This window comes from Ambystoma mexicanum, chromosome 9 (genome assembly GCF_040938575.1).
Source record: "Ambystoma mexicanum isolate Mex_15411 chromosome 9, UKY_AmexF1_1, whole genome shotgun sequence".
Taxonomy (NCBI): domain Eukaryota; kingdom Metazoa; phylum Chordata; class Amphibia; order Caudata; family Ambystomatidae; genus Ambystoma; species Ambystoma mexicanum.
In genome coordinates this window covers 475328279-475347975 of record NC_090931.1, presented here as the reverse complement: position 1 = coordinate 475347975, position 19697 = coordinate 475328279, and the positions used below count along the sequence as shown (strand labels likewise).

General features: G+C 44.6%; 1 protein-coding gene across 2 annotated transcripts in view; it reads left to right on the top strand.

Moving 5' to 3' along the window:
- The window catches only part of NCBP3 (nuclear cap binding subunit 3), a 552095-nt gene that overhangs the window by 58088 nt on the left and 474310 nt on the right, over positions 1-19697 (top strand). Inside the window, exon 3 of one of the 2 annotated variants that reach the window (XM_069615024.1) lies at positions 6121-6228. The exons of the other annotated variant lie outside the window; for it this stretch is intronic. The gene's annotated coding sequence lies outside the window, so the exon portion shown is untranslated. The remainder of the gene's footprint in view (positions 1-6120; positions 6229-19697) is intronic. 2 annotated transcript variants of the gene reach the window in all.

The following is a 19697-nucleotide window of genomic DNA, read 5'->3' as shown; positions in this document are numbered from 1 at the left end:
CTTCCACCTCATATGCAAATTTACCCCGTATTTCATGTTTCCTTACTGAAGCCAATGATCCTAGGAACTAGGCTACTAAGATCTCCCAAACCTACGATTTTAGAGGGGGAACCCGAGTTCCAAGTGAAAGAAATTTTAGATTCCAAAGTTGTCACAAGGAAATTGTTTTACTTGGTGGATTGGAAGGGTTTTGGTTCACAGGACAGAACTTGGGAACCCAAAACTAACATCCATGCTCCCCAGCTACTTAAAAGATGTCATCAGAATCATCTAACCACGCCAGGGTCAGAGGTTCATCCTTAGGAGGGGTCTTGGGAGGGAAAACGGTCATGATCACATCAGGGTTTCTGGTTTAGATTCAGGAGTTCAGGCCAGGCAGGATTCTTTGTATAGATCCGTAGGCTCTAGATGGGTTTCAGCATGGCAAAAATGGCATTCTCACAGTCCACAGTATTAAGTTAACTATAGACTTCCATAGAAACGAATAGTCCCGAAATCCCAATACCCCTAAAATGGCCACCCTGTGGGTCACAGATAAGTTATAATAGAGAACCAGACATTGGGCATTGATGGCTACATTAGCCCCGCCTCTGCAGTAACGTGCGCTTCGTGTTAGGTCCTCCGACAGCGGTGTAACGCTACCGCCGCTTAGCTCACAGAACCTCAACAATAAAAGAAAAGTAATATCTACAGACAAGTATTACCTGACCAAAGTTTCTGCCGCCACAGTCCTCCAAGAGAAGATTTTCTTCCATCATAGTTCCCAGTTCAGTCATCAGCCTTCGTTTGCAGCTGCAGCAAAATTCCCAAGTTTTTCCGACTTCCGAAGACAAAGGTACCAAAGTTAAATAACGAACATTGCAGAATTAACGGTAAAGGAAAATACTTGCGTGCATACGTACCTCAAGCTCCCATGTGATTTTTTCCTCACAGTTAAACGCTGCACTTCACAGAGGAAGAAGGCTCTCATTTTTGTAAACTAACTTAGGCTGTGCAGCGCTCTTTTCCCTGATATGCATGCATACTTACCACAATAGAAAAACCTCATCAGGTTACCGTAGACACCCCGTTTGTGCGCTTCAACTATAGCAAGCGTGCCAACTTACCTCACAAAAAGGTTTTCATGTTTTTTACTTCATAATGCTGATTTCAAAGCTTATTCTTCAGAGAACCTGCAAAAGGAAAAAAGAATTATTTAATTCTGCAAGAGAGATCTCTCCAACTTTAAAACATTTTTCCTCAGAGACATCTGCCTTTTCCGCTTTGTTCTGACAAGATACTTTCATCATATATTAAGAGACTTACCTTGAGAGGCTTACCAGAGTTCAACAGCATCTTAGTCTTCTGAACCTCAATATCTACGCGCCCCTGGGTGATTGCAGGATGCAGAGCTCCTAAAACACAAAACACAGGAAAAACCCCTTAAAGAACCAGTTTAGCAGATCAACAGGGCTCTTGGATCATTACGCTCCTATGGTGACAAGGTACGCGTTACAGTGGAGAGAATGCTAGCTACGAGAAGCCCGAGGGTAGTAGGAAAGGTAATGTGATTGGTAGTTGAATTATACAGGATGGTTTATACATGATGGCAATCTAGCATAACTGTAATTGTGAAACATTAATACCATACTTCTGTATGCTACCATGGAAATAAGAAAATGACAAATGAGAGAGGTAGGTCAGTTTAGTGGGATGCAGTAATTGCTGTCACTCCCCGACTGTACCACACTTATCTTAGTAGTTGCTGATGGTTGATGGCTGCCTGCTTCCCCCTGCTGACACCTGCAGACATCATCCGGAGCCGCTTCTGTAGGGGCTGCCCTTTGCCTTGGGGGCTGACCGGACAGTGGGGCTGTCATGGGTGATGTGATTGAAATAGTGCAGCTAGGCACAATCACTGAGATCGGGATGGGGGGGGGCGAGAGCAGAAGAAGGCTGGAAACTGGCTGGGGAGTCAGACAGCAAAGTTGGGACCCGAAAGTGCTGAAAACCAAGATCATGAACCCTTTCAAAAACAGATGGGGAGAGGATTTGGAGCAGCACACTCACCCTATCCACTTGCCAGAGCTAAAGAGACTCGGATAAAGGTGTAGGGAAGAGGGGATCATCAGAAGGAAAATTATGGGCAGCTAGGCCCAATCACAGAGCTCGGGTATAAGAGAGGGGTGGGAGCAGAGGAAGGCTGGAAACTGGCTGGGGAGGCAGAGAGCAGCAAAGTAGGGACCCGAAAGGGCTTCAAACCAAGATATTCTTGTATGGGTTGCACATTTCACTTGCCAGAGCTAAAAGAAGGATAGGTGATAGAGTAGCGGTTGGAGTTAATAGGTGAGATGGAGAGCACATGGATGGAGGGATGTACAAAGTGAAAGTAATCGTTAAATAGTATCACATTTTTTAATACATTGACTTTTGTGTATGTCATAAATGTCATCTATGATATCTTTGTGGTCATAGGCTGTGCAACAGACAGCGCAAAGTTAAGGTGGCGTTAGCTGAATTTCAGCCGTTTTGTTGGGTTAAGTTCTCATCTTAACGTCCTTGCAACTAACGTTTTGTCCCTGAATTTCAAATATTTTGTTATACCATAGTTTTGTTCTGTGCCACTGGCCATCACTGTCGGCTATGGCTAAAAGCCATTCGGCGACTACCAGACCAATGACTATGTCCTTCGGCTGTGCCCACTGTATTTTCTAAAACACTATTACGTCACTAGCCACGGCCTTTGGCCTTAGCCAGTGGCCATGGCCGCTGTACATTTTAGAACACTACCAGACCACTAGCCATGGTGCCATGGCCAGTGTATATTTTAGAATACTACCAGACTTTTTCTCATCATTGTTTTTTTCCATGCCCTTGACCATGGCTTTCGGCCATGGCCACTATATTTTTTTAAAACATTCATTGATTTGAAAACATTAATAGCCATAACCAGTAGCCACGGCCTTCGCCCGTGCCCACTGTATATTTTAAAAACACTTGCAACCCACTGGCCATTTGGGAATATTCAGGGTTAGCCGAAAAAATAAAAAGTGGAAAAAATGTCATCTGGCAGAGGAAAAAGGATGACATGGCATCAGGCTTGAGGTGAGGAGCGGGAAAGTGGACACCATGTGAAATTTAGGAATGGGGTTTGGGGACGAAGTTCAGAGCTCTAACATTTTTCGCATATCCGGGGTTATTTTCCTATATCTGGCGATATAGTCAAAAACGGGATCGGAAATTAAAAGTGTATCACACGGATATCTGCGGTTATTTGCGCCTGTTTACAGTTAACCAGGATTTTTTGTAGTACATTGCTAATATAACCAAGGGTATGGGGAAAAAAGTTAAAACAAATAGTTAATTTTACAGCTGCAGTGAGGTGGCAGGTAACCTATTGGAGCAACAAGTCAAGGGATGCAATATGGCTGTGACCGGTGAGCACGAAGGCTCTGGCTAATGGGCCCAAATAACATACATAGTTGGCTGTGGCCAACTAGTGGGTCCAAAAGAAACGTATTGAGGGGAACATGTACTGGCAATGGCTGGTGTCCCATAAAAAACTATAGTAGAACAAAACCCTTAAAATTGAATGAAAAAACTTCAGTTAAGGTGCAGATTTAATGCAACAAAACCCTTGAAATTCAGCTGCTGTGGGAAGTCATGACTGGCTTAACTCTGCACGCTTAAGAAACCACTGGAGGAGCTGAGGTTGTGTGTTGACTTGCGTGATAGGTGTGTGATGGTGGAAAGGCACCCGTTACCGAATATGAATGAGATGCTCGCCAAGGTGGGTGAAGGAAAGGTATTTTCAAAGTTAGATACAGCCTCTGCGTGTCACCAGATTGAATTGGAAGAGTGGTGGTTTATAGCGCATGAAGGAATTTTCCAATTTCGGAGGCTGCCGTTTGGTCTTGTATTGGCATTCAGTGTACCAAAAAGAGATGGATACATTTGTTTTCAGGATGATGTGTTAATTTGTGGTGAAGTGGGGAATGAGCATGATATCATTCTAGAGTGGGTGTTGGAGATTCTTAAACAGAGAGGAGTGACATTGAGAGAGAAGTGGATGTTTAGAAGAGACAGTGTGGAATACCTTGGTTGTGAAGTGTCATGGTCTGGTATAAAACCAAAGAGTGAGATGGTTTATGCAATAAAAAAGATTGGGAGGTCAAAGTGCAAGGGAGCTATGTGATCCTTCTTAGGGATAATGGAATTGTATTAGAAATTTGTTAAAAACTTTGCAGATAAAGTGACTGGGATGAGCATCTTAAAAAGGGAGAACAATGTGTGGGGAGCGACCTGTGTCAGAGGGAATATTGTGGGATAAAACAGGAAATCGGCTTGGTGAAGGCCTTGTTTTGACAAACGAGGACGCGTGTGATTACAGTTTATGTGAGTGATGGTGGTGCGGTTTTGTCACCAATAAGAGGACGCAGAGGAAGAGATTATAGCTTGTGCATCCAGGATGTTGAGGGGTCCAGAGCAAAATTATTGTTTTGGAAAAGTTGGCTTTGTCATGCCATTGGGCCATGGAATAATGTTTTAACAGTGTATGGGGTATGGAGTTTGTTATAAGGACTGACCATAAACCTCTAAAATGTACATTTAAATCAACGATTGAGTAAAGTGTCAAGAAGTGTGGCTATTTGGCTGACAAGGATGCATAGTCACAAGTTCCATGCAGAGGTCTTTCCAGGTCGTAAGAATGGTTTGGCTGATCATTTATCAAGGGTAGGAGGTCAAGAAGAAGTGTAGTGGACATTTCTGACATGGTTTTTGTAAACCATGATGGCATAGTGAGCAAGGAGGAGTGGCTAAATGCTGTGAACAATGACGAGGCCTTACTTCGTAGCATGTTAAGTTATGTGGCATCTGAATGGCTGAGTAAGTGGAAGCTAAATCAAGATGTAAGGGCTTTTTGGTAGATTTGTGATGAATTGTGTTTTGTAGGAGATTTGTTGCATCCCTGGGAGCGAGTATGTGTCCCCTTATCTATCTGAAATAGGATTGTTGACTTTGCACATGGGGGACACGTGGTAGTGTTTCAAACTCTAGCTGTGTTAAGAGGAGAGTATTTGTAACCAGTATTTAATTGGGATGTGGACAGGAGGCTGGCGAATTGTGTGGAATGTGATAAGGTGGAAAAAGGGGACTTTGCTAGGGTGCAACCCCTGGTGGAAGTTGGTGTGCCCGAGATGGTTTGGGACGACTCCAGTGGAAATGGCAGGAGGTCAAATAAAATTAATTATTGTGCTAATAGACTTGTCGTCTCAGTGAACCAAGCATACATTATGAGAGGAATCTGTGGAGAAACTGTGGTAGACTGTATTCAGGAGGTGTTTGTTAGAGAAGGGGTGCCTGACTGTATTCTCACTAATGATGGGACACAATTCACTGGTGGCTATTTTCAGGAGTACTTGAAGAGGTGTAGTATCAGACATAAGAGGACTGCATTATACAACCCGGAGAGTAATGGCATGGTGGAAAGGACAAATGGATGTTATTATGGATGCTATCTCTGGATGCAATGTGCTTGTGGCTGATGCTGTCACTGGTGTTAGCCCGTTTGAAATGATGAGGGGCGGGGAATCCAATACAAAAGTGGTCCATCTTGTACTGGGAAGAGCGAGAGAATCTGATTGCATGGTGGACAAATTGAGGAATAAATTGAGTAAATAAAACAGAGAAATGGGTGTTGAAGAAGAATGAGAAGAGCCGAAAGAAGTTGTTTCAATTTGGAGATTGTGTGAAGATCAAGAAGGGTGTAGTGAGAAGAAAGGGACATTTGTTGCATTCTGAACCCGTGCAGGTTGAGGGTGGGATGGATGGATGGATGGATGGATGGATGGTGCTGTGTGAGTGAGAGGATCAAGAATAGGGTTGCGGTTGTGAGAAGGAGGGTGTGGTCACTAAAGGAGAGGAGATGTTATGAAGTGTCTTGGATCATGGAATGTAGGCATGCAATGAATATGGGGGGAAATTGAGCTCTGGGTTCTGGAAAGGCAATTGGGGAAACTGAGCTGGATTGAGGAGGTGGTGCTGGGGTTCTTTACATGTATTCTTAAATAAACCTGCTGTGAAGCTTACCATTTCATAGCTGCAGTGCTTCATATTAAATACATTATATGATTCTTTCAGCTTGCACACCCTTGGCCTTGAAAGAAAAGAAAAGAAAAAAACACACCCACTGGCTGCCTGATTTGCTTGCTCAGTCTATGCTGGTTACATTCAAAATATTCATCCTAGGTAAATATATTGAAACTTTTTACCATGTAAATTCGATGTGAATTCCATCTAAAATTCGGACATCATCTTCCAAAATGAACTACTTTAGCTTAGTTAAGGTTCTAAATGACTTAAAAATAGCATTTGGCTGCTTCAGATTTCCATTAGGTGGCAGGTCAAACCTTGCTGTGTTGCCAGTCTATAAAAGGGATGCAGTTCCTAGCCCCTCCAACCTCTCCTCCAACCCCCTACTTTTCTTCACACTGGTGCCATAGCAGAGTCAAAGTCTGAAAGAAATAAAATAAATACAAGTCAAGCCAGTGGGCTTCTCATTCTCACTCCTCTTGGAGTGTTGATTGATGAGGTATTTTCTCAGTCATGACCCCAACCAATTTACACTACTGGCTCAGTGTGAATTTATATTAGCACTCTGTCCAGGCTCAGCTTATCAGGTTTCATGAAACGTTGGCTGAAACTGCTAATCTCAGCCCATGTTCCATGGAACCTGCAGGCTGCCTTCCCTGCCGCGGGCTGCTATCTTCTTCCCACCCTTTCCCTTTTTTTTATTTTTTTTCAATTAACCCCCCCCACCACCTTCTTGATTGCCGCTGCATCAGCTTACCTTCTTCTCCGTTTGCGACCACCATGGAAATGGAGTTGGGGCTATGTATGGAGTGCCACCTTCCATAACCATGGGGGCCATCTTGGCACAGTATATTCTTTCAATGAAGGGGATGATGTTACCCATCCCTTTCTTTGAACGAAAATACTTCTTTTTACCTCCCTGGGTTCTAATAGCGTTAAAACCCTGTTTCAAGGGCTGAAATGTCTTGGTGCCCTTGTTATAGACCCTTGCTTTACTCGGGCATATAACTCGGTCTGCCGGGCCGTTACCCCCCGTCCCAGTTTTTGAACTGGGTGTTGACGCTATACTATTCACTCCAGAAGATTTTGGAACATCTAGTTTGTCGCCTGTAGACCCGGTCAACTGCCTATGAAAAGTCAAAGGTCAAGATAGAAAACCTTACCCAAAATCGTTATCCCTACTATAAAACCGTGCCACTTTGTTTTCCCAATCCTAACAACATATTGTTGGGAGCTTTCTCAGGAAGGAACATCTTGTAAAGTTGGAACGGGAAACCTTATCAGTCCTATACTCATTAATGCACATCACTTCCCTTTGATCATGCCAGAAAACTGAAGTCCTAGTTGTCCATTCCTTTGGGACAGAAGGGTGATTGTAGTATTAGAGACTGTCTAGAACTACCTCACTAGAAACCCTCTTACCTTATAATTTGACACTTCCTGACATCACCTGCTGAGTACATTCCCAGAAACAAACTTCAGTTCAGGTATGGATAAAACCCTTCGAATGGATTGTGTCCTCCAATGTATTCATCATCTTTGATATATCCAAGTCTGCTTGCAGCTTGCTTATTTTTTTTTTCATATGGTCGAGCGTCATGCAACTGTGAGTCATGGCCCTCGACGGCCTGCGTAAAGTCCCTTGCTGTGACGTCTACACTGGTATATGAAGCACGCACGCTGACCCTTACTATTTCTTTCGCATGCTAGCGTGCTTCTGAACGATCGCTTCTGTGACATTTCTGTTGCGTTTCACTTCAGAAACAAGCTGATTCGATAATTACTCGACATGTCCGTGTTAGGCAAAGTTTGTATGCAGTACCCTCTGGGAACACTACAAACAACTCTGACTACAGGTATAACAAACCCAACCTTTGGTATAAGCTTGTACTACACAGTTTTGGTAGTGTGTTTAGCAGCCAGGCTTATCTCAAGAGGGGTCAATGTGAGTTTGAGTGGAGTTGCACAGAGATTTAAAGTTACTAGTATTCAAATAAACTCTTTCACGTAAGGTTTCTTGAATAAACAATTATTCACTTATTTATCAGTCAGATAGAATAAGCCTTCTTCAGAAGGGAGCAATATAATAGTAACCCTCGAATACACTTCATGAAATACACACTCTTAATATCTCTAAATCAGTTGATGCCCTTTTGGGATGGCCCACGGACACCACCTATACCCTCAGGTGACTTCAATTGCTGGGACGCGGGGGACATTAATATAGCACTGTTGCATTTAGAATCATATGGTAATAAGTCAAAAAGAAAATATTATTTAGAACATACAGGAGACCACAAATATTCTTAAGCAGGCAAATACTTTTGGATCCCCCCAGAAAGAGTCATTCAATACAATAGGCTAAGCCAAAGTCAGTGGGCAAAAGACTTATATAGGATGAATCACCTCTGGTAAGTAAATGGAAAAGTTTTTGCGCAATGTTTTAGAAGTCTTTGAAGAAAAGAAGAATCAAATGTAGGGCCAGAAGCTGATTAGACTTGTGAGTGGTAGAAGATGCAAGCAACTCTACAACAAGAGGTAAGTTCTCTCAGACTTTGTGCAGTACCTTTAAAATAAAGAAAAGATGCAGCAGATGACTCCTGTTCCTGTGCAGCTCTGCAGGTCTTACTGTTCCTGGGCCTCAGTCGATGGGACAAGAGGGAGGACGTCGGGAGACTCCTGCAATGCACTGGGACGGTCAAAACTCGCAACTGGCAAACTTCACTTTTGTGGCTGTTCAGTGTTTCAGCTCCTAGCGTCTACCGCATATGGCAACACTGCGGTTCCTGGCTGTCAAGATGGACTTTCCTTGCTTCTGGGGTCCCGCACTCGGTTGAGAGGGCTCAAGCTCGGTCAGTCCTGGTTCCTGGGAGTACAGAGGATCTTCCTGGAGCTCTTGGCCAGCTTAAAAGCAACACACACAATCTGGTGTTCCTCTCCCTGCTTATACGGTTTCCAGCAGCAACTCTGTGACAGTTCAACCAGCTCCGCGATGGAAGTCCAGGTGGCTTACTTTGGAGTTTATTGGTCCTACCAACTCAAGAGGAGAAGTCGTCCTTGCAGGGGCTTCTCTGTCAATGCGAACTTAGCGTTTTGGCACTGCAGCAGGGCTTCACTGGGCAAACCAACGGTCTTGAAGTTGCAGCAGGCGCACTAGCAATGATTTGACACTAATGAGCAAGTTGAAAGCTGAAAATTGAGGTTGGATGCAATGAAAAGCTGTTTTACACGTTCTAGAATAAGGCAAAATTTGTGGCAAACTTTTCAACCCGCGGTAATCGCGATTGCGGAAAAACTATAGGGATTGGCGGTTTTGGGTTCTCTGGAAAGCTTACGGTGTTGGCTACAAGCAGACATTTCGTTTCTAGCATGACATTTGAAGAAGTTATGGACGTTTTCATGGAGGTCGTTTTTTCAAATAGAGGCAAATAAGAAACAGGGATGCACTTTTAAAAGACAAACAGGATTTCTTTACACTAGGGATGGACTATGAAGAAGCAAATACTACACGACAGTACAGCCACCAGACCAGGATGCCTCTGGATCAGGTTTTTGCCTGCCGAGACGCTTGCCTTCTCCAGATGAAATATATCAGCGCAAAGATCCGTTTAACATTACTAGTATAGGAGATGATGATAGGGATGAGATAGAGCGTTCAGGCAATACAAAAATATTTCTAATGATGCAGTTCTGAGTATAATAGAGGATGAGTTTAGATAGGGATTGCTATGGACAGTACATAGACTAGTGACAGTCCTATACTAACTATATCGGTTTGAACCGAACCGTCAGGAATTCTGGTCAAATTCTGCTGGGCACACTGGACTGGGACAGCAATGGCTCTGGTTCACAGCGCAGTACAGCACAGCACTACTGGGTTGGATCTTTGGATTCTGGTAATAATCCTTAGCAGGAAAGCAGTTACAGCACAGCCCGGCTGTTCTTTGGTTCCCCTTAGATGTCTGGGGTAAATTCTGGTTTCTGGAATTTTAAGGCCTACCTTAGAATGGTTCAGCTATAGAAATGGGCCTTTCTGCTTGCCAAGTTTTTGGAGTCTGGAGCAGGGAAGATGTCAAGTTATCTTGCAAGGTGCTCCGCCAGCAATCGGTTGGTGGGTGAATCTGTGTCTTTCTAAGTCCTCAGCTGTCTCTTTTTATGCATTTGGTAAAGGGGTGTGTGTGTTGAATTATCCTAAGCGTCCCCCCTTGGTTGGCTATAGATTAGAATCTCCCCTCTCCCTTGATTGGAGGAGAAAACAGGGTGTCACCATGATGATGTGGGTTTATGAGTCCGGGAATCCTCACCTTGGCTTTTGAACATGAAATCTACTTTTCATATAATACATATTTACAATTTTGCAGACTTTATAACAATAACATATCTAGATCACATATTTTGTGGAGTAAGTGCTTTTCGAAGCCCCGTCATTGTAGGATCTTGTTTCTGCTTTTGACAGAATTCTGCCCTTTTAGGCCAGAAGACAATGTGTAGTTTATCCAAGAATTTGTACAACTGTGCGCATGCTCTATGGGCATAAGTGTGTGAAGTTTCATACTTTTGACATAATTACATTTGATATAAAACCACAATTTATACAGTTACTTCCCAGAACATAGCACAGAGTTCTGGCTCCTCTTAAAACGTACAGCCAGAATTTAGGTTTAGAAGTCCGGGGTTTACATATTCTTTACAATTGTCCACAGTAAATTATCAGTCTTTTTAGAAATATGCTTTTTGTCCATTGTGAATCAACAAATGTTGTCTGTCCCCGCCTCCTTTTCCTTCTTGCAGCTCAGAAGCAATCTCTGCCCTCTTCCTTCTGGCAGAGGGAATTTACGATCCTTCCTGATTAGCATCTCCTTGCCTGGGAGGAAGTCCATTGTGCCCTTCCCAGAGCAGCCCACGTGCCCCTCCCCTCTTAATCATCACATGAATGTGAGTTCCTGGTCTGGAGAGCGCAAGGGAGGTACCTGGCCCTGTGGGGGAAGTTGTTTGTGGTTTTGGCTTGGAGTCAGGCTTACTTTAAAGGTCATTTTGTTACATTTTTCTTTGTTTTAAAATTGCAAGCTTATTTTAAACAATCATCTAGAACACTGATTCCAGACTCTAAACCATGAAGTTTAAATAGTTACAACCTAGGTTACTCAGATTTTAGACATTCGATCTTAATGGTACAAGTTACAGTTTTAATGCAGGCTTTTGAAACAGCATTCAGGCAGCTGCTGGTACTGCACCCACATTTTGACAAATCCCACAGGCAAGCACTCTGGTGCTGTGGGTGTTTTGATGATAAATTCAGCTTTCCAGGATATTGCAATTTCACCACAATTTCTTGAATTCAGTGAAATGTGACACCCAACAAGATGATTGGATGTTTGTGGCTGTTTCGGACCAGCATTCTGTATTTTCAGCAACCAAGAAAAGATTTAAAATGCAAGATTTCGGATTTCTTTCAGCAAGCACTGCTTTTCATCTGTGCTCCATCTTTACTGGTTGGGCAGCCCAATGACATGTTTCAGAAGTGCGGTCTCCATTCCACCACTGACAACATGCATGGTAGATTTGGCAGCCACCTTTTTGTGCTTTGTAGAGCGCACTTTCCTTGATGATTCTGGCACCATCAGCACACAGTGATGTCGCAGGGCAGAGCATAAATGGGTTAATACATCCCACAAAGCCCCCCCTCGCGACTTGACTTTTGACCGCCCGTCAAGGGGGAAGTCGGGAGATTGGGATGTTCAGTTTTCTTTTTGGTCCAAGTGGAAAATTCGTCTTATTCTCCCATCAGTGCTGAATCGACATGTTCTCCTCGCCGGTTCCGGATGAGCGTATGGAGCGATACCCCGGGCCCCTTGGGTCTTTCCTTCCGGTCCCCGAGTGGTCCTTCTTGGAGCTTAGGATCCATGGTTTAAGTCCTATGATGACAAAACAGATTATATTTGTGGACATTTCCCCACCACTATTCATGTAGTGGGGCAGACGCATGCATTTGACACATGACAGTCTTTCCCGCTTATAATTATTATTGATTATAACAGATGGACTGGTTTTTACAGTCAGAATTTTCTAGGGAGCTGGAATGTCCCCCTCTGGGTTTCCAGATGAATCCTCTAGTTGCTGCAGAGTGTGCCTAGGATGGCAACACTTCAGCTTGTTGATGTGGACCCACTTATCTTCCCCTTCTGCCAAAATGCCTTTGGGGATACGGATTTTGTAGGCGACTGGTGAGCTTCTGTCTACAATTTCAAAAGGACCCCGCCAGCTAGGAAGAAATTTGCACTGTATGGCCTGGTTCCTTTGGAAATTGTACAAGTAGACCCGGTATCCTACTTGGTATTCTTTTCTAGTTGTCTTGAGGTCATAGTGGGTCTTCATACTGTCTGCAGATTTTTCTAGATTCCACTGAGCATAGGCAAAAGCATGTTGAAGGTGTTTTCTCAGATTCTCAACATACTCATGAGTTGTGGAGGCATTTATCAAGGTCTGCTCTTGGGTTCTGTAGAGCAGATGCTGGCGAAGCACCATCCTTGGTCCAACCCTACCCCAAATTCATATAAAAGGTACTCAATTGGCTACACACCAATGACGCCTAACTGACGATTTACATTTCTACCTCTCCGACCCCTACACGACCCTTGCTTCCGCCAAACTACACTGTACTTTGGTTAACCTTGCACGCATGGTCGTCTGCTCTGTCATATTTGTATGCACCTCATTTTATGGCTAATTTCCCTCACCTAGTGAGTCCCCCAGCAACTTTGCTGGACTTCTGGAGTTAATTTTTTTCACTTGGTAAGAGTGTGAGCTTTTCCCCCCACTCTTACCTGTGTTTTGCTATGTGTTTCTACCTGTTTCTTTGTAATTGTGGGCTCTGGAGTACACCACTTCAGTAGCCCCCTTCTTTGTGTGTCACCCAGCACCCTCTGTGCAGTGGCACAGGGTTGTCGTTCAGACTCCCCTGACTCCATTTCTGAGGTGACTACCGTCCCCCAGAAAAGGGTAAAGTTACCATTAACTTTACTTAGTCAATCTACCACAGATCCAGTACACCCCATCTTCCATGGAGTACTGGAAAGGGTTAATTCGTATCCCTTTTTATCTGTACCTCCTAGAGCATTGTTTTGCTCTTTTAACATTTAGACTTGGCTGGTGGCAGTGGTATCCACCCTAACTTTTCTACCGCGATTATATTAGATAAACGTGGTACTGTTCTTGGCTATTATATTAGCCTCGACCATAAACCCACTTGACCAAATTCTTTCTTTTGGCCCCGGTTGGGTTTATTTGCCATTTCTTTTTGTTAAAGTCCTTCTTGTGTTTTACTTTGCGCGGCAAACTAGGTTTGCTTTCTTTGTTCACTGTCTTTTGGCGGGCTTCTGCTCAGAAGCCCTCCTCAAGGCACCTGGGTGTCTAGGTGGGCTGAATGTGAGGGAGGGGTGTAGTCACCCCCTGCACAGGGAAACCCAAGTCGCACTTTGTCATGATTGGACAGGGTAGTTGTCCGGGCTGAACAACCCCCCTGCTGGGTGATTGACAGCCAGGCTGTGTGAATGGGGGTTTTGCGCATAAAAGGCAGGTCTCTTGGGCTAGAAGTCAGAGAGTCGCCACTGGAACTACAAGGAACCGAAGAGAAGAGGGGAGAACGACGGCTGCTGCAACTACCCCGCCCTGGTGAAGCCCTGAGCTATCTGCCCTTTAACGATTTAGAGAAGATCCAGTCCGGAGTCTTCTTCCCTTGAGCTTGGTGGGGATAACAAGCTCATCTTCCACAGCCAGAGGATCCTCTTCCTTGGTCGAAAACGCTGCACGCTGCTGTAGTGGTCCGGATAGTCATTTGAAGAGCCTCTCCTGTTTTTAAGGAGCATACCTTTTATTCCTTGTCGCTGCTGCCGGCCTCATCCCTGTGTGGTGCAGACCCCCTTCAGATGTTCTCCTTCACAACGAAGCTCCAGGAATCGTAGGTCTGCGGGAAACCAACAGGAACAACTGCCAGGGCACCAGCTGCACCATTGAAACAAGGTACTGTGTTCTGCTTGAGGAAACTGGGTGGACCCCTTTTCTTCATCTCCAAGGCTTGCCCTGGTCTTCCCTCCTTCTTATAACTTTTGCTTCCGAACATTGACGATATTGAAGTACTTTTGGCTATGCTGAATTGTGAACTGTCTGACTGTGTGATCTTCGGCAACAGGCCCCCGGTGTCACTTGACCCTGGCTCCGGCCCTTCGACTTTTGAACTACTGTCTATGAGTGTTTCAAGATTCTGTCTGCCTAACCAAAATATTGCCTGTGATTTTTGCCTCCAACTCCCTCTGGGTACCTCAGGTGCTAAATGTGTTTTTGCCCCGGTAGCATTCCATGTCATGGATACGCGTTTATCTAGCAGACCGAACTGTCAAAAAGTGATCGCAATCGCGGTAACGTGTTTTGTTCGTAACACCGGTTCATTCAAACACAGGGTACTTACCTTGAGACTTAATGTACAAAGTGAATTGGTTAGTTGTAGTATATTTAACGTGTTTTTTTGTTTTGTTCAAGTTTAATAGAAGTGTTGTTTATAACTAATGGTTTCAAAATAAATGTACTTATATTTTCTACCTGAAACCTTGAGTCAGTGTTTGCTTGAGTCACAGTAATTGTGGTCCCTTTGTGTAATCTCAGCTACTGCTCATACACTCTTGAGATAAGCCTGGATGCTCCGCCACTGCTACCACTCTGACATAGCGGTACAGGCTTGTACCAAAGGTAAAACATGTATTGCCACCTGTAGTCTTAATTGTGTGTAGTGGTTCCTAAGCGCACTGCACAGGATTCTGCCTAACAGCATGCATATACTGATACTCATGTTAATGCTTCCTTGACTTACTATGACCATTGCTTTGTATTTGATGTACCTCACATCTTGTAATTTGCTCCTATTGCAGTCACTGCTCTATGTATTGCTACCTCTGCACTGTAACTAAGCTTTAAGATTTCTTGTTTCTGTTGCGCCCGTCTACCCTAGGGCTTGGTGCGCATTACCAAATAAATAAACAAACAGTCCTCCGCTCAAACAGCGACATTTTAGTTGCAGAAGAAGGGGTAGGGTAGATCTGATGGCCATCAGGACAAGAGGTAATTGAATGTCCCAACTTGGCCCAGAATCTGCCACATTTTTTAATATGCACACAATTGTCTTGTATCTCTTAACTCCACCACTAGAGGCTAGCTGGTAGGCAATGTGTAGTTTCCTTTTGACCCCAAGTATCTCCCACATCTTTGTCATCACTTTGCTAGTGAAGTGACTACCTCGGTCTGACTCAATCCTTTGTGGTAGTCCAAAACGCGAGAAGATGTGGTTGATCATCAGGGCAGCTGCTGTTTCTTCCTTGCAATTTGGAGCCGGGAGACATTGCACCCATTTAGTGAACAAGCATGTCGCGGTCAACATGTACTTGTTCCCCCTAGAGGAGCAAATCACAGGCCCAATAAAATCGACTTAAAAATCTGACCGAGGCAGTGTCATCCCCCTCTTTTGGAGGGGAGCACGGTGTGTGAGTGATGTATGCTGAAATTGTGCACACACAAGACACCCCTTCAAGTATTGGTCGAGGTCCTGCCCCATGTGTGGCCTGTATGCAACCTCTCTTAAAATTTTAAGTGTTGTATGAAACCTCTGATGACCGGCTGTGGCCGCATCATGGGCGTGACTTAGCATCGGGCTTCGGAATGAGGTTGGGACCACCCACTGGTCATGGCCAGCTCGGGATCTCCTCCCCAACAAACCGTCTTGGATTCAGAACATTTTTGGATATTTCATCAACACTCTAAGGTCCTCTTTCCCTATGTAATCGGTATCCGTCAGGGGAAAGTTCTCAGGGTCCTCAATGTGTTGATAAAACTTACCAATTATTGGATCCCCTTTTTGAACCGTAAACAAATTGGCATCTGGGGTCTCCTTACTCCATTGTGCAGTTGAGAGTTCATTGTGAGCATTTGTCTGGGACCTAGTGATAGCAGTGACCTGGATTTCCCCCAACAGGGACTCGATCTTGAGTAGATCCCCTTGGATGGCTCTGGTTTTGGCCAGCTAGGTCATTTCCAGTTTTGTCTGGTCCCTCTACTTTAGAATGACCTTTGATCTTTTTCCAGTAGATGGTCATCCCATTCAATATCTGTATTCATTTCCCATGTTTCAATGGTTTGTTATTAGCACATAGCATGCCTCTGGTTTTCCAGTTAACCAGGTGCTCCACAAACCCATTCCGTACGTAATCCGAATTTGTGATTATGACCAGTTCGTGGAGTTGGTGTTGGACAGCAGTGAGGATGGCTTGATGCACAGCCATCAACTCTGCCACTTGGCTACTTCGGGGACCGATTTTGTACAAAGCGGAGGGTTCTGGGGCATCATTCACCCATGCATTCCCTACGCCGGCAACAAGTTCCTTTTCCCCGTTGTTGTTAACATGGTAAGAGCATCCATCCACATAGACAGTGGGCATTCCCTCACACTGGTCTTCATAGACTTTGTGTGGAGAATTAAGGTATGCCTCCATGTTGTCCTTGAATTTAAGACTTTCGTCCTCGAGACAGTTTTCTCTGGCACAATCATGCAAGTCAGCCAGACCTTGCGCGAGGGGACTCTTCTTGTTTTGGTCATATCCGACCTCCACAGGAAAGCTCGCATTGACCGAATCCAGGAAGTAATTTGGGAATTACTCACATTTCCGGGCCGGATTCTGTCACTTTGGAGATATTGCAGAGGCTGGTTTGAAGTCTCCACTATGATGTGTTCCCCCTGGATAAACGGGCAGTAATTTTTCCATGCCCACACCATTGCCAGGAGTGCCTTCTCACAAGCGTTGAATTTTTCCTCCACGGAGGATAAAGTTTTACTCGCATAGGAGATTACTTTATTTACCTTGTCATGCTTTTCATATAATACTGCAGTCAAGCATGTATTTGACAACTCTGTCTCCAAGAAGAACTCCATGTTTTTGACAGGGTAAGCTAGGCAAGGCGCTTGCGAGAGGCATCTTTTGAGTTGTCTTACTGCCTCGGCTTGTTCTCGACCCCACTCGACCCCCCCCCTTCAAAAGATGGATCATGGGTCTTGTGATCTGCGTAGTCCTCAATGAACTTTCTGCTTTAATTAGTCAGTCCAAGGAGGCTCCTTAGTTCCTGCAGAGTTGTGGGGTCTTTTAATTTCTAAAGTGCTTCCACTTTCTTTTCCTGGGGACAGAGACCCTGAGGAGTAATCTTATGCCCCAAGAAATTGACACGGGTTCCTCACCACTGTGCCTTTTGAAAGGAGTTTTTTGCTCCGGCAGCCCTCAACTGGGTCAGAACATAACGGGTCTCCGCTATGTGTTCCTCTACAGTTGAGCTTTTGACTAAAACATCATCTACATAGGCCAGGTTACCCCTTTCACCCAGGTCGGGCATGGCCTTGTGTAGAAACATGTTAAATTCATTGCCGGAGTTGATGTAGCCGAAGTGAGTCCAGGTTCATGTGTACTGCTGCCCCCCTGAAGGTGAAGGCAAGCTTGTATTGGTCCTCCCTACTGACAGGTAGAGTCCAGTACCCTTTGGTCCTGTCAATGGCAGTGAATACCTTTGACCCTTGGATCTGGACCAGCCCTTGGTCAATGTAGGGAAGAGGCCATCGGGAAGTATGGATCTGTTTGTTGAGCTCCCTAAGGTCCGCACTGAGTCTCCACTGGCCGTTTGGTTTCAAAATCCCCAGCACCGGATTATTGAAGGTGCTGTGGACTGGTCGAATTATCCAACGGGACTGAAGGTTCTTAATTATTTCAGTGAAGGACTCCATTGATGCGAGAGGCAAGCGATATTGCTTCACAAACACTGGAGTCATGCCCGGGTCTGTTGGAATAGTTGTTGTGTGGATGTCAGTGCGACTACAGTCATACGAGTCCACTGCAAAGAGATCTTGAACATTTAGGAAAACTTGTTTCAATTGTTGCTTTTGCTCCAGAGTCTCACAGGCATCCGCTAGGTTGACTTTCTTCAACCATCTTCCTGAAGCCTGGAAAGACTTCCGGTTTTGCTACCTCTGCGGCCTCCTCCAGCTGGGTGGAGAAGTCCCTGGTCAAAGTGCTGATTTGGACTGGAGGCTTCAGTCCTCACAGACTTGAAAGAACACCTCATCCCTCCTGAAGTCACGGGTCACATGGCAGGAAGTGTACACCAGGAAATTCTCCCCATGCCGGGTAAAGATCCTGTCTTGTGTTGCGTCATCATCGCTATCACTGTCAAAACAGTCCTTGGGGATTGGTCCTAACAGTTCATTACCTAAATCTATGGAAAAATGTTGGTCATCAACCGCCAATCCAATAATGGTGCCTGGGGCCAGAGTGATACTCTTTAAGTCGCTGTTATCCACCTCTATTGGAATGGTGTTGTGTTCTATATTGACTAGTGGTGTTGGGTTTACCCCCAACCCTTGCTGTTGGAAATGAGCATTCAGATGGACTTAGGCATCAGGGTTTTCAGTTTCTGTCCTCTTTTAACTTTCACTTCCAGTAAGAATTGTTGGGTCCGTTCTGGGATGGTGACTTCCTCTCCAATCTGAATTTCAACTGCATAAGGCAGCAGTTGGGCTGACCTCAATGCTTTCTCTGGGTCATCTTAGTCCATGGTATTACTCGCTAATCGGGACCATGTTTTGAAGTTTATTAGGTCCAAACTAATGGCAAAGCAATTGCTCACTGTGCTCAGAGAGACAAAGCTTCACCTCACTGATGAGACCCAACAAGGCTGAAACACGTGTATGGGGTTGCTTTTGGTACTCTTGTTCAGAGAGGAATTACCATAGCATTTCGGTGCTGGACTGCCCATGTGGGCGGGACAAAGACTGATATACAAATGGATATTTCCCATCTGTGAAAGGTACAGTGAGCAAAAAGCGTGTGCTGCAAACTCTCATCTCCGAACAGGTTATCATGCCATGTTCTTTCTGGAGAGGAGCGCCTGCTACCTTTTTTGAAACAATTGAGAAGGTAACTCCCTAAGTAAAATGCGGCAGGGACATCTCGCATGATCCAACAATTATAGACTATGCTCTTGTTGCCTATGGAAATTCTGAGCATACACCTGCTAGGCAGGAGGTGTTTGGAATTGGATGTTTCCAGGTCCATTTCCCATTTGTCTATCAGTTTAAATGTGGGAATGGCTGGATCTTTTGGGAGTTTGCGGAACATGGCCTCGCTGATGAAGCTCTTACCGTTGTTCATGCACACTCGGAAGAGAACAGCGTCCTTCCCTTCATTTAACTGAATAGGGAGGAACAACGGCTCTCCAATTTTCTGAATATCAGTTTGGCTTTGAGCTGATTTCTCATCTTTCTGGAGTGGTATTTTCTGATTGTGAATTTGTAAAGAATTTGAGTGTTTCCTTCCAGTGTGGAATGCCACGTTAAACTGGAAGGAAGGTTGATTTTCAGAAATGGAGAGGATCCCTCCATCACAGGTTTGTTGTCCTACTGCAATTACTGTCATGTCTGGGATTTGATTATTCTGGAAGTGAAATTCTATTTGGTCAGATTTTTATTCAACCATGTGCTGTTAAAACTAACATGGTTGACACTCTGTTTCAATTTAATTGGTCGGTTAGTCTGGGTCCAGAGG